Consider the following 12,739-nt stretch of genomic DNA (forward strand, 5'->3'; position numbering starts at 1 on the left):
CCCTCCTCCTGAGTTTCCTGTTTGCATGATAAGTAGTAGCAGATTTGCATATGATTTGCATCTGAATTGAATGCGAAGTGTGCAGAAAATCTACTGGTGGTCATTTCAGATGCAGCCTTAGTGGTATGCGCTGGCGTTCTCCTCGCTGTTCAACCAAATGTAAGTTACACATTCTTTTGCTTAGCTGCTCCCAAGGTTTTAAATTTAGGTTAGGTCACTTGCCCGGAGGTTTGCCTCACTGTGGCGCAAGTGTCTAATATAATATACTTTGCATGCAAACCATATTGGAAGCTAAAGTTCCTCCTAGTTTAATAAATGTTAGCACTTGTCTTGGATATAGGGCATGCATTTTTCAGTCTGGCAGAGGCGGTGTATGCCTGTGCGATTAACCATTCAATTGCAACATGTGTTTAGGGATGCGCAGCCTTTCCCCCCCACCTTCCTTAAGTTAGTTGATCTCCCTCTAAAAATTGGCCCTAGACTTTGATACATACACTGCACGATACATACAGTGACTAGATTGTGAGCTCCTCCGAGGGACAGTCAGTGACAAGACAATATACTCTGTACAGCGCTGCGTAAGATGTCAATGCTATATAAATACTAAATATTAAAGGGACTCCGAGCTCAAATTAAATAATAAAATAGTACTCACCTGGGGCTTTCTGCAGCCCAGTGTAGGTCGGGACGTCCCACGGCAGCCTCCTAGCTCTTCTCCCAATGCCTGTTCATATATGGCTGGCCGGCGGCTCCCCCGCGACACTGGGCCGAGGGGCATGCGCCGTACTGTCACACCGGCCGAAGTGATGACGCGAGGCGGCCGGCGTGTGACGTCAGCAAATGACATATGCGGAAGAAGGAGCCCGACACTCGGCCCAGTGTCGCGGGGAAGCCGCCGGCCAGCCATATATGAACAGGCATTGGGAGAAGAGCCAGCAGGCCGCCGTGGGACATCCCGACCTACACTGGGCTGCAGAAAGCCCCAGGTGAGTACTATTTTATTATTTAATTTGAGCTCCGAGTCCCTTTAATAATAATAAAATTAATGACATACAGCTGGGAACATCAGACTTGGCGAAGGGCTTAGGAATACTGGTTGAAAATAAGTTAGGTAATCGTATACAATGCTAAGCAGTGGTAGCTAAAGCAAATAAAATTCTGGGATGCATAAAAACGGAAATAATATCTGGAGATGCTAGTACACTACTCCCTCTGTATAAAACATTTGTGAGGCCACATCTGGAGTATGGGATACAGTTTTGGGCACCACACTATAGAAAGGACATTGACCTTCTGGAACAGGTACAAAGACAGGCAACTAAATTCATCAGAGGGATGGAAGAGCTCACTTACCAAGGAAGGTTGGACTACTTGGGCTTATTTAGCTTGAAAAAAAAGGCGACTGAGAGGTGACCTGATTACCATGTATAAATACAGACAGAGGGCAATACAGAAGCTTGGCAGATAAGCTTTTTGTCCCTAGGGTTGTACAACGGTCAAGGGGACATGATTTGCGTATGGAGGAAAACAGTTTTCCCCATCTATTGATAAAGTGGTCCTTCACAGTGAGAGTGGTTAAAATCTGGGATATCTTACCTCAGGAAGTAGTTATGGCAAACTTTATATCTGCATTTGAAGAGTGCTTAGATGCTTTCCTTGCATTGAAGGGCACCCATGGCTATAATTATTTTATTTAATTCCAAGGAGAGTTGATCCAGGAAATTAATCTGACTGCCATCTGGAGTTAGGAAGGATTTTTTCCCCATTTAAGGCCCAGGCCTTGAGTTTTTTTTGCCTTCCCCTGGATCAACTGGGATATGTGCAGGTTAAGGCAGTGCTGGTTGTAATGGAAAAATCTACGCTTATGGATCATTATGCGTAATTTTACGATATTACGCAATTACGGTTACGGCATAGGAAATTATCTACGGTTCATCACTGTAATTACGCGTTAACTTACGCAGTTACGCGTAAGGATACCGTAATGTAGGCGCTTACGCTACAATGTTACGCGTAGTGCCGTAATACCCATTAATGCGTACTTTTTGACGCATACGGACGATGTGTACGCAATAGCCGTTAATGTGACAGTTATTGCGTACACATCATTCGTATGCGTCAAAATGTACACTTATATACTGAAGGGCGGGAGAAGATACTATTGGTTGCTTAGGATGTTGACTGATTGGCTACTCTTAGAAAAGGGGAGTTGTACGTTAGTAATTACGCGTAAAATTACGCGTAAGTCATCATAAAATTACGCATACCTAGCAATTACGGTAGACGGCGTAATTACGATACCGCTTTATGGCTTACGCGTAAATAATTACGCGTAAGACCGTAAGTTACGCGTAGTGCTTACACGTAATTTTGCATTGAATTACGATGCGTAATTTCGCTCATGCGTAATTTCGGCCCAACACTGGGTTAAGGATGTTTTTTTTTTTTTTTTTCTGGTTGGACTTGATGGACGGATGTCTTTTTTCAACCCAACTAACTATGCAACTATATACATTTTATTCATCGTGCTACTTGTGGCACTGTAATTACAATTTTTTTTATTTTGTACAAATTCTGTATTTTGGCCCAACTCTGTATTTTGTATGTTGGTTTATACCATTGTCTGTATTATTATGTACCCCATGTTTGTTTCTTACATGGAGGAAAAACGTTTTAGCCATTTATTTAGGAAAGGGTTCTTTACAGTAAGAGTGATTAAGATGTGGAATGTATTGCCACAGGAAGCAGTTATGGCAAATTCTATACCTGCATTTAAAGGGGGCTTAGATGCTTTCCTTGCATTGAAAGACATCCATGGCTACAATTACTAGGAATGCCCAATGATGTTTATCCAGGGATTTTATCTGATTGCCATCTGGAGTCGGGAAGGAATGTTTTCCCTTTTGGGGCTAATTGGACCATGCCTTGTAAAGGTTTTTTGCCTTCCTCTGGATCAACAGCGATATGTGAGGGAGCAGGCTGGTGTTGTACTTTATATTCTGGTTGAACTCGATGGACGTATGTCTTTTTTCAACCCAAATAACTTTGTAAAAATAAATGGTTTATGTTTGCTAGGTGTATGAAAATTGTATGAAACAAACAAGGTTAATAAAAGATAAAAAAAAGAGAGAATGAATGAAATACGTTTATTGAATTTGAACCAAAAAGTGGAGAAAAGGAACAAGCAGAGGGTAACAAAAAGAGAGAGAGGCAGAGAGAAAACTGATAACAGGCAATAGAAGAAAACTTAAATAATGCAAGAAATAAAAAAATGAAAGGTCACCCAGAATTTTTTTCCCCAGCGTATAAGACGACTCCCAACTTTTCCAGTTAAAATATAAATTTTGGGATATACTCGGCGTATAAGACTTCCCCTCTGGACTGTTGGAGATTTGTATACTGTACTGTATGTACTAGTGCTATTCTGTATAAACAGGTACCCAGCACCTGGCGTATAAGACGACCCTCGACTTTTGAGAAGATTTTCTAGGGAGATTATATATATATATATATATATATTTTTTTTATTTTTTTTTAAAGATAAAATTAAAAAAAATATCAATCAGGAGCAAATGATAGGAACACAATAACACAAATGAGAAAATAAACATGGTAACAGGCAAGAGGCAATGGCAGAAATTAGAACTTTAAACAGTTGTAAAGTGATAATATTTACAGTAGATACAAGTTAGATGCAATACATAGTAAACAAAGTGATGGAAGATAGAATTTACTAGCAAAATACATTTGACAAGTTTAAAAAAAATGGAGAAGAGGCATTCTGGAAAAAAATGGAACAAGAAAGTAAAAAAAAATAATAACCCAATTTAAACAATAACAGATCAGTAAAAAAAGACATGGAATAAAAAAAGAGCAAAAAAATCATAAAGATACAAAAACTGGCAAAAAAAGGGAGAAAGAGAACAAGAACATCAAATTTAAATTACATGACAGAGGGCAAAAGTACAACACACACAAGGATAAGGAAAACTAAAGGCTACAGAAAAGAATAATAAAATATACTACTACTACTACTACTACTACTACTACTACTACTACTACTACTACTACCACTACCACTACTACTACTACTACTACTACTACTACTACTACTACTACTACTTTTTTGTTTGTGGCTCCGTCCACTTTTTTGGGTCCCCAAAGTGTGACAGAATTTTTCTGCTTCACCCCATGATGAAGTGACCCAAGTTTCGCAAGTGTAACTTCAAAAGTTGTATGACTGGCAAAAGTTTCAAATTTTCCAACGAAAGTCTACAATATGGGAAAAAATTGGGTTTTCGGGGGGCCGCCACAGGGGCAGGGAGGGTGGGATTTCTTAACAAAGCACAAGCATGTCTATGGGCCACACAAGTGTGCAAAGCTTCATAATTGTACTCCTAGAACTGTGGGAGGAGCCCACTGTGGGGTGCCACCCCAAAATACATGTTTTTATTTGGAGTGACAACAATATGTGGTCCGAGTATGGGGAGTGTAGCTTAAAGACTGCATGAGCGGCAGTGATTTTAAAATTCTCCCTGTCAAAGTCAATACTAAAAAAGGGGTCTTCGGTGGTCCGCTGCAGGGGCGCAGTGGGTGGGATTGCTTATTAAAGCACAAGCAACATACTTTGCTATAACAAGGAAATGAACAGCGCTACTTAAAAACAGGCAAGTGCCTACCTGCAAAAGAGTGCAAGCCCCACTTATGGGATAAAATACACACTGAGCATACACATGACCTGTCTACCACTGGAGGATGTTGGTTTCCTGTAACAGCTTGCATGCAACCTATTAAGTACTCATCCCTCCCACTGCGAAGAAGTCAATCCTCCATGGGAGGGGCCTAACACTAACTAAATCCTAACCTATGTATATGCATAGACTGGGTGCGGCTAATCAAGTAAAATCTAAAATTGAAAATTGCGCAAAAGGTGGATCAGTGCAACACCAGGCTACTAAAGAGTGGTTTCTGAAAGGTGCAGGCATTTCCCATTAAACTAGTAGTGGCAGCTGCTAATGTCCATACAGGGGCGTAGCAATAGGGGGTGCAGAGGTAGCGACCGCATCGGGGCCCTTAGGTCAGAGGGGCCCCAAGAGGCTCTCCCTCAAGTGTAGTATTAGCTCTCTATTGGTCCTGTGCTCATAATAATCAGTTCTATAGATACTTTGAATAGTGGTAATCATTAACAAGCTGTTCCCATCCCTTTCTTGCACCTCTGACACTGTAGTTGCCATTGGCAGGTTTTGGTGCGCCGTATCAATTGTTATGTATAGAGTGCTTGGGGGGCCCAATGTAAAACTTGCATCAGGGCCCACAGCTCCTTAGCTACGCCACTGTGTCCATACAAAGGTGAGCTTGCTTACTTGACCCTGCCCGGTGACATCGCTCATCAGCCTGCTGCTATTGAACAAACTGTTATTTTCCTGTACTGTTATAAATGATTGTCCTGCAGGCAACTGTTATAAATTATTGTCCTGCAGGCTAAAAAAAATCTCTGTACAGGGGGAGACAGAGAGGACAATCCTCACAAATGATTTACCCTGACAAATAAGGTTAGATAAACTGGGTTTATTTAGTCTAGAGAAAAGATGCCTTAGTGGGGATCTAATTAACATGTATAAATACATTAGAGGGCAATATAATAGCTTGGCGGATGAGCTTTTTGTCCCCAGGCCTTCTCAAAGGACTAGAGGACATGATCTGCGCATGGAGGAAAAACGTTTTAGTGTGAGGAATCGCGGAAGAGCCGCCGCCATGAGCCAGCGGCGGGCGGCTCTTTCCGCATCACACGGAGAGGCAGCCGCCTCTTCACATCATGAGGCGGCTGCCTCCGTGCAGCATGTTGTGCAACGCGGCGAAACCGCCGTGTTGGACGCGGCGGTTCGCGCACATGTCCCCGCTGCGGAGACACCGCAGAGCGGGGCTGCTGTGGCCGGGACTCGTAGTCCCACAGGGTTTAGAGTGACGCGCGCGCGCGCACTCAAACAAGGTTTATGACACCCGGGAGAGAGTCAGCTGATCAGGCAGGTCAGCTGACTCTAGCTCCGCTCCCCATTGGTCCAGCAATCAGGGAGGTGCTGGGGGACACGTATGAGTATATATACTGCCGACTGTTCACTCATATCTTGTCTGGCGTTGCGATCACATACGTGGGAGCACCCAGATCCGTAGTCAGATCCGTTAGTGTGCCGGGACCAGCTGGAGCTGTAATCCTACACTAAGCTAGATTCTGTTGATAGCTTAAAGTACTAGTTTGATTGTGATTATCTGTTATGACCTTTGCCTGCCTCGACTATCCTCCTGAACTCTGATCTTGAACCTCGTTATATCTGATACTCTGTTGCCGAACCCCGGCTCGTTCCTTGACTCTGCTTCTGCCTCCTGATTTTGTACCCCGATATATCTGATACCCCGTTGCTGAACCCTGCCTGTACTTTGACTCCGCCTTTGCCTCCTGATCTTGTACCTTGTCTGTCCGTGTGTGTACGACCTGGCTTGTCCGACCTCGAGAACCGACCTCGCGATTGGAGGCGGTTCCCCATCCTGTTAGTGACACTCCCTCCTGAGTGTCACTTTCGGACTTTCCTTCCCTCTGTCAGTCTGACTCCTCCCGTCTTGGAGAGCTCAGATCTGCGGAAGGAATCTGTGCAGTTCTCCTTGCTGCACTGAGGCTTGTCCTCTGTATTACTGTTGCACCAATCACTACACTCTACTCCGGTGAACAGAGGTTAGCTTGTATATTGGATTATCGGTGATACTGCAGATCACATATAATCTGATATACGTCTGTATTTCCTGTGATACTGCAGATCACTGGTAATCAGACCTCTCCATGCTTCACCGATCGTTACATTTAGCCATTTATTTAGGAAAGGGTTCTTTACAGTAAGAGTGATTAAGATGTGGAATGCATTGCCACAGGAAGTAGTTATGGAAAATTCTATACCTGCATTTAAAGGGGGCTTAGATGCTTTCCTTGCGTTGAAAGACATCCATGGCTACAATTACTAGGTAATGCCCAGTTATGTTGATCCAGGGATTTTTTTTTTTTAAACAAATTTTTATTGGTTTTTCAGTTTAACAATCCTCCTTTGGAGTCCAAAAGTATTATTTGACAGGCATTTACTTCGCTCTGAGAGCCACTAATAATCCGGTAGTCTTTGAACTCTTGTAAGGAGAACTAACTCCCCCCCACCAACAGCAAACCCCCCCCCCTCCCCCTCCCCTGGTCACCGTCCTACAACTTAGAGGGTAGTGTTATCAAGTGTTTATATAGATTATGGTTAACCGACATAATAGCATGGGGCTTTAGTGTTATAGCTATATTTTTAATTGATCCAGTTCTCCGAGTAGGTCTTTCTTAGCGTACCATGTTGTGTACTGGTACGGTTTCATAATTTCTATAATCTCTGGTCTCTTAAAAGAGTATGCGATAAAGCTCTTCCATGTCCTGAAGAAGCGTGAGATAAACTTCTCTTTGTGCATTAAAGTTTCAGTGTGGTCTAGATGGAATATGTGTAAAAGCTGTTGTTTCACGTCCCACACCGAGGGTAAACTTGGATAAATCCATTTATTATATATTACTTTGCGGGATGCTATTAAGACCATATGGGCCCAGTGTGGAATTTGGCTAGAATCTTGTATTTGCCTCCTCTGTGAGGGGTCAGGTTGTGTGGCGTTATTAAACAAGCATATTTGTGGGTTCAGGTTAACATCATACCTACAGATGGAGGAGATGTACTTTTGGACCTTGTTCCAGAAGACTTTAATGGGTGGGCATTCCCAAAGACAGTGATACATAGAGGCATTTGGTAGAGCGCACTTGGGACAATGTGGCTGGTAATGAGGAGGTTTCTTCTTATACTTAATATTAAAGGCGTACTTGGCTCTGTGTATCATTTTGAAATGAGACTCTCGCCAAGCTTCGTCTATAATTAAAGAACGAAAGAGTTTGTTGCCTTCTAGGATGTTTGTGCTCAGGTTTTCTATTGGTAAATCTTTGAGCCATGAAGAGAAATTGGCATGTACTTTCCCCTCTATATTTCTGGCGGCTATTTTTTGCTGTATTTCTGATAGAGATATTTTTGGTCTTTGAGGATTTAAAAAATGATCAAAATCGTTTAGGTTCATTACTCCAGCCATATCATCCACAAGCTTTGCTAGATAGGACTTTAGTTGTGCATAGTATAAAAAATGTGTCTTAGGGATCCCATACATTGCTCTTAACTCCAGAAAGGTATACCATCTGTTTCTTTTCAAGTACCAAAGATTGCCTAGCTTGGAGATGCCCTTATTTTCGCACTCAAGAAAGCCTTTGTGTAATATACTGGGTGGGAATCCCGGATGTCCCCAAAGGGGCATATATTTTGAAATTTTGGTTGGTTGTTTAAATCCTATGCGTATGGCCTTCCAGGTTGCCCACGTATCCCTGACCATTCTGCTATGCTTGAGCCTCAGCGGGAGGTGTTTGTATGCCGTGTGCAGTACTGCCATTGGGGCCCAGGGTTCCATGAATGATTTTTCGAGGTCAAAGTTGGAATAGAAGCTTGTTTTACACTCCCAATCTCTGATGTGCCTAGATAGACATGCCAGATTATATGTACGTATGTTGGGAAGATTTAGGCCCCCTTGATCTTTGAGTAGTTGTAGTTTAGTATACGCTATTCTGACTTTGCGGCCTCTCCAGAGAAATTTATTAAAGGCTTTTTCTATTAGTTTGATGTCTCTGTGCTTGAGAAGTAGTGGGATTGTTTGTAAGGGACATAGCAGCTTACCAAAGCAGACTGATTTAATTATTATCCCTCTACCCATTAAGTTTAAAGGAAGGTTTTCCCATCGCTGTAGGAGTTGGGTGATTTCTTTAAATAGTGGTTTGTAGTTGAGATCATAAAGGGAGTGTGGGTCTCTTGATATTTTGATGCCTAAGTATTTTACTTGCTGTTTAACAGGGATTGGAGTCGAGATCAATAGTGTGGGAAGGTCCGTGTGAGTGGATAAATATAATAGTTCACTTTTGTCTAAATTTACCTTGAAGCCACTCCCTTTACCTATCTCACTTATGATATTGAGCGCTATGTTTAGTTCTTCGTGTGGTTTAGACATGAATAAGAGCATGTCGTCTGCAAAGATGGCTTGGGAGACTACTGAGTTGCCTATTGGGATACCAGTGATCTGGTTTTGTAAGATGCGTAGCATGGGTTCGAGGGCTAGGTTAAAGAGCAAGGGGGATAAGGGGCATCCCTGTCGGGTGCCCTTATGTAGTGATATCTTTTTTGATAGAAAGCCAGGAGTGTATACTTGAGCAGATGGGTCATCGTGAAGTGCACTTATTAGATTTTGAAAAGGGCCAGTGATTTGCATCTGGTTTAATACCTGCCTCAGCCATGGCCAGCGAACATTATCGAACGCTTTTTCGGCATCCAGTAGTAAAATAGCAAATCTCTTTGCTGTGCTCGGGAAAGCTTTAACATAGTCAAGGACCGTAATGACTTTACGTATGTTCATAACCGCAGAACGGTTCCTGATAAAACCGGCTTGGGACTTACTAACTAGTTTATGCATAAGACCCGCCAACCTATCTGCCATAATCTTGGTTAAGATTTTGATGTCTTGATTTATAAGAGATATTGGCCTATAGGCTGCCGGGTCCGTTTGTTCTTTACCTTGCTTTGGAATTAGTTTGATATGAGCCATCTTGGCTGAGGTCGGCATTTTACCTTGTTTAAGCAGGTCATTGAACATGTTCTGTAAGGGGGGAACTACTTCTGTCTTTAGCATTTTAAAAAATTCAGCTGAAAACCCATCAGGTCCTGGTGCTTTGTAATTTTTTAGGTTTTTAATGGTGTTAATGATTTCCGTTTGAGTTACTTCTGCGTTAAGAGTTAGTAGATCAGGTTCGGGTATTGTTGGTAGCTTTGCCTCTTTAATCAATATCTTATAATTTGTGGCCAATGTATCATTATTATCTTCACTGTATAATTGAGCGTAGTATCTTTGGAACCTTTCGTTTATCTTTTGTGGGTCTGTTTGTTGAGTACCTGTTTCATCTAAGATTGAAAGAATGTTGGTAGGTGGTTTGGAGCCCTTAATAATATTGCTCAGCATTTTGCTCATTTTGTTCCCATACCTACGAAATCTAATTTCCTTGTAGGTTCCATTAAGTCTTTCCTTGTTTTTGAGCCATTGATCAGCTTCCAATTTCTTTTTGATCCACTGAGTTTTGTTCTCTGGATTAGGCCGACTTTTAAATTTTGTCAATGCATCTCTGGCCCCCTCTATTGCCTTTAGGTATTTTTCGTTAGCTTCTCTTCGTTGGCCTGCCATATAAGCGATAATTCTCCCCCTTAACACTACTTTGGCTGTTTCCCAGTATAGTGCCGATTGTATTGTATGCTCTTTATTATTTTCATGGAAGTCTAACCACCATTGCTGTAGGAGGCCTGTAAAATGCTCATCTTGATATATTTGGGACGGGAATCTCCAGATGATGTCTGAACCCCTCGGTACCGCCTCTTTCAAAACTAGCGTTATTGGGCTATGATCCGATATGACCATATCTTTTATATCAGTGTTTACTAGTCTCTGCGAGATTTTGGTAGAAGTTAGAAACATGTCCAATCTGGTCCAGACATCATGTGGAGTGGAAAAAAAGGTGTAAGACCTATCAAAGGGATGTGTCAATCGCCAGGCATCTACTAACTGAGTGTCTTGTAGAAAGGAATTTAGTCTGTCTGATTTTTTTTGGTAGGCCGTGGTTAGTTTGTTTATTTTTGACCTGTCTTCCTTGATGTTCGCAACAGTATTGAAATCTCCCCCCATCAACCAGTTTGATGATATATCGCTTGCAATGAGAGCAGTGATTTCTGTGAAAAATGTGTCATTGTCCTCATTAGGACCATAGACATTTAGGACATTGATAATCTCATTCCCTACTTGTATGCGGACTCTTATCCATCTGCCCCTAGTATCAGATTTATAGTCTATCAGTGTACCTTTAAAATTTTTATGTATGAGCACCAAGACTCCAGCTTTCCTGTCACACGAGGGTGAACCCAGTACTTGTCCTACCCAGTGCTTTTTCATATACGCAAATTGAGTCTCTGTTAAATGTGTTTCTTGTAGTAATGCTATTTCGGTATTCAATTTTTTAAGGTGGCGGAGCACCATATTTCTTTTGTGAGGGGAACGAAGTCCCTTCACATTCCAGCTACAAAAATTTAGCCCCATCTAAAGTGTGCTAGAGTACCCAGGTCAGTTGAGATAAGATTCCGCAATTTAATTGGTAAACACATGTTTAAGTACATCAGGCATTTCCCATAGGACGGTGACTTCCCCTTACATCTGCAAACAGTGCAGATGAAGCTCCCCCTTTTTCTGGACCTTAAATTATCATGGTTGTACTTTTTAAGGTATAATCTTAGTGATAAGTATCCTAAAATTATCAACATTAGGAACAGAAAAACAAAAATCAACATGTCTTCACTTCTTCCCCTATAGGGAGGGATAGAGCTAGAAAGAAAAAAAATCAGTTAGAGATCCAAATCCCGTTCGTTGCATCAGTTTCGTTGCATGAAAAGGGTTTTTCGTAACATATCAGGTTATATATTTCTATAACTTTACCAGTATAGTAGTATTGCAAATGATTAGCAGCGCCTTAGATATATAAAAAGAGATGGGTAGAACAAGGTTTATAGTGCATCTTTTAAGTATCTTCGTGTGTTACCGCCTCTCCCGCCTGAGATGTCTCTTCAGGATTTGCTAGTGTTGTAAAATAATCCTCCGCTTCACGTGCCGTTTTGAAAGTGTGAGTCTCCCCATTATCATCAGTGGCCTTTAGAGTTGCTGGGTACAGCAGTGTGAACTTCCACTTGCGTCTCACACATTCTGAGCAAGCTGCATTAAACTTTTGTCGCATTTTAGAGACCTCCAGTGAGAAATCATTAAATAGTCTTATCCTGTGGCCTTCGTACTCCAGCAGTTGGCCATTTTGGCGGAAGGCTCTGATAATGGCTGTCTTTTCCGCATAGTCTAAGTATTTCACCATCACTATCCGGGGGCCTTTTTTGTTTTCTGCAGTCTGTGGGGGCCCAACCCTATGAGCTCGTTCGACCTTGTGAGGACCCTCTAGGCCCAGTAGCTCAGGAATGATTTCAGCACAGATTTTAGGTAAAGCTGCAGCTGGGTATGATTCTGGCAGTCCCACCACCCTCAGATTGCTACGTCTTGATCTATTTTCTAAGTCCTGAAGTTTCTCATGCATCTCTTTATTGTCTTTTATCAGTGACTTAATGGACACCTTTTGCTCTGCCTGATCGTCTTCTAATGTAGAGACTCTCTTCTCTGCCTGATTTATTCGATTGCCATGGGCCTGAAGATCCTTATGAACTTTTTTCAGCGACTGCGTAACAGCCGCTTGGATCATAGATTCTAGGTCGGGCCTAAGCTGCCTGGCCACTGCCTTAGCAATTTTTGCATACTGCGTATGTGACTCACCACGCTCGGATGCCTCGTCTGAGTCAGAGTCCCAGCCTTGGTTGCTGGCGTTTTCCGTCCAGTCCGTGTCGCCGGCTGTGTTGCGCTTGCGAGTCGGTGACTGGCGGCGGGAGTCTTTTCCTCTTCCCTTCGGCGCCATCTTGGCGGGGGTGGCGGCGGCGTGTTCCCTGGCTTCCGATCGCGTGAGGTAGCGATCCATCGGGGGATAGAGATGTCTCCCAAGTTCTCCCGTCCACAGGTTTCAACC

The sequence above is a fragment of the Hyperolius riggenbachi genome, chromosome 2 (genome assembly GCF_040937935.1).
Source record: "Hyperolius riggenbachi isolate aHypRig1 chromosome 2, aHypRig1.pri, whole genome shotgun sequence".
NCBI classification, from domain to species: domain Eukaryota; kingdom Metazoa; phylum Chordata; class Amphibia; order Anura; family Hyperoliidae; genus Hyperolius; species Hyperolius riggenbachi.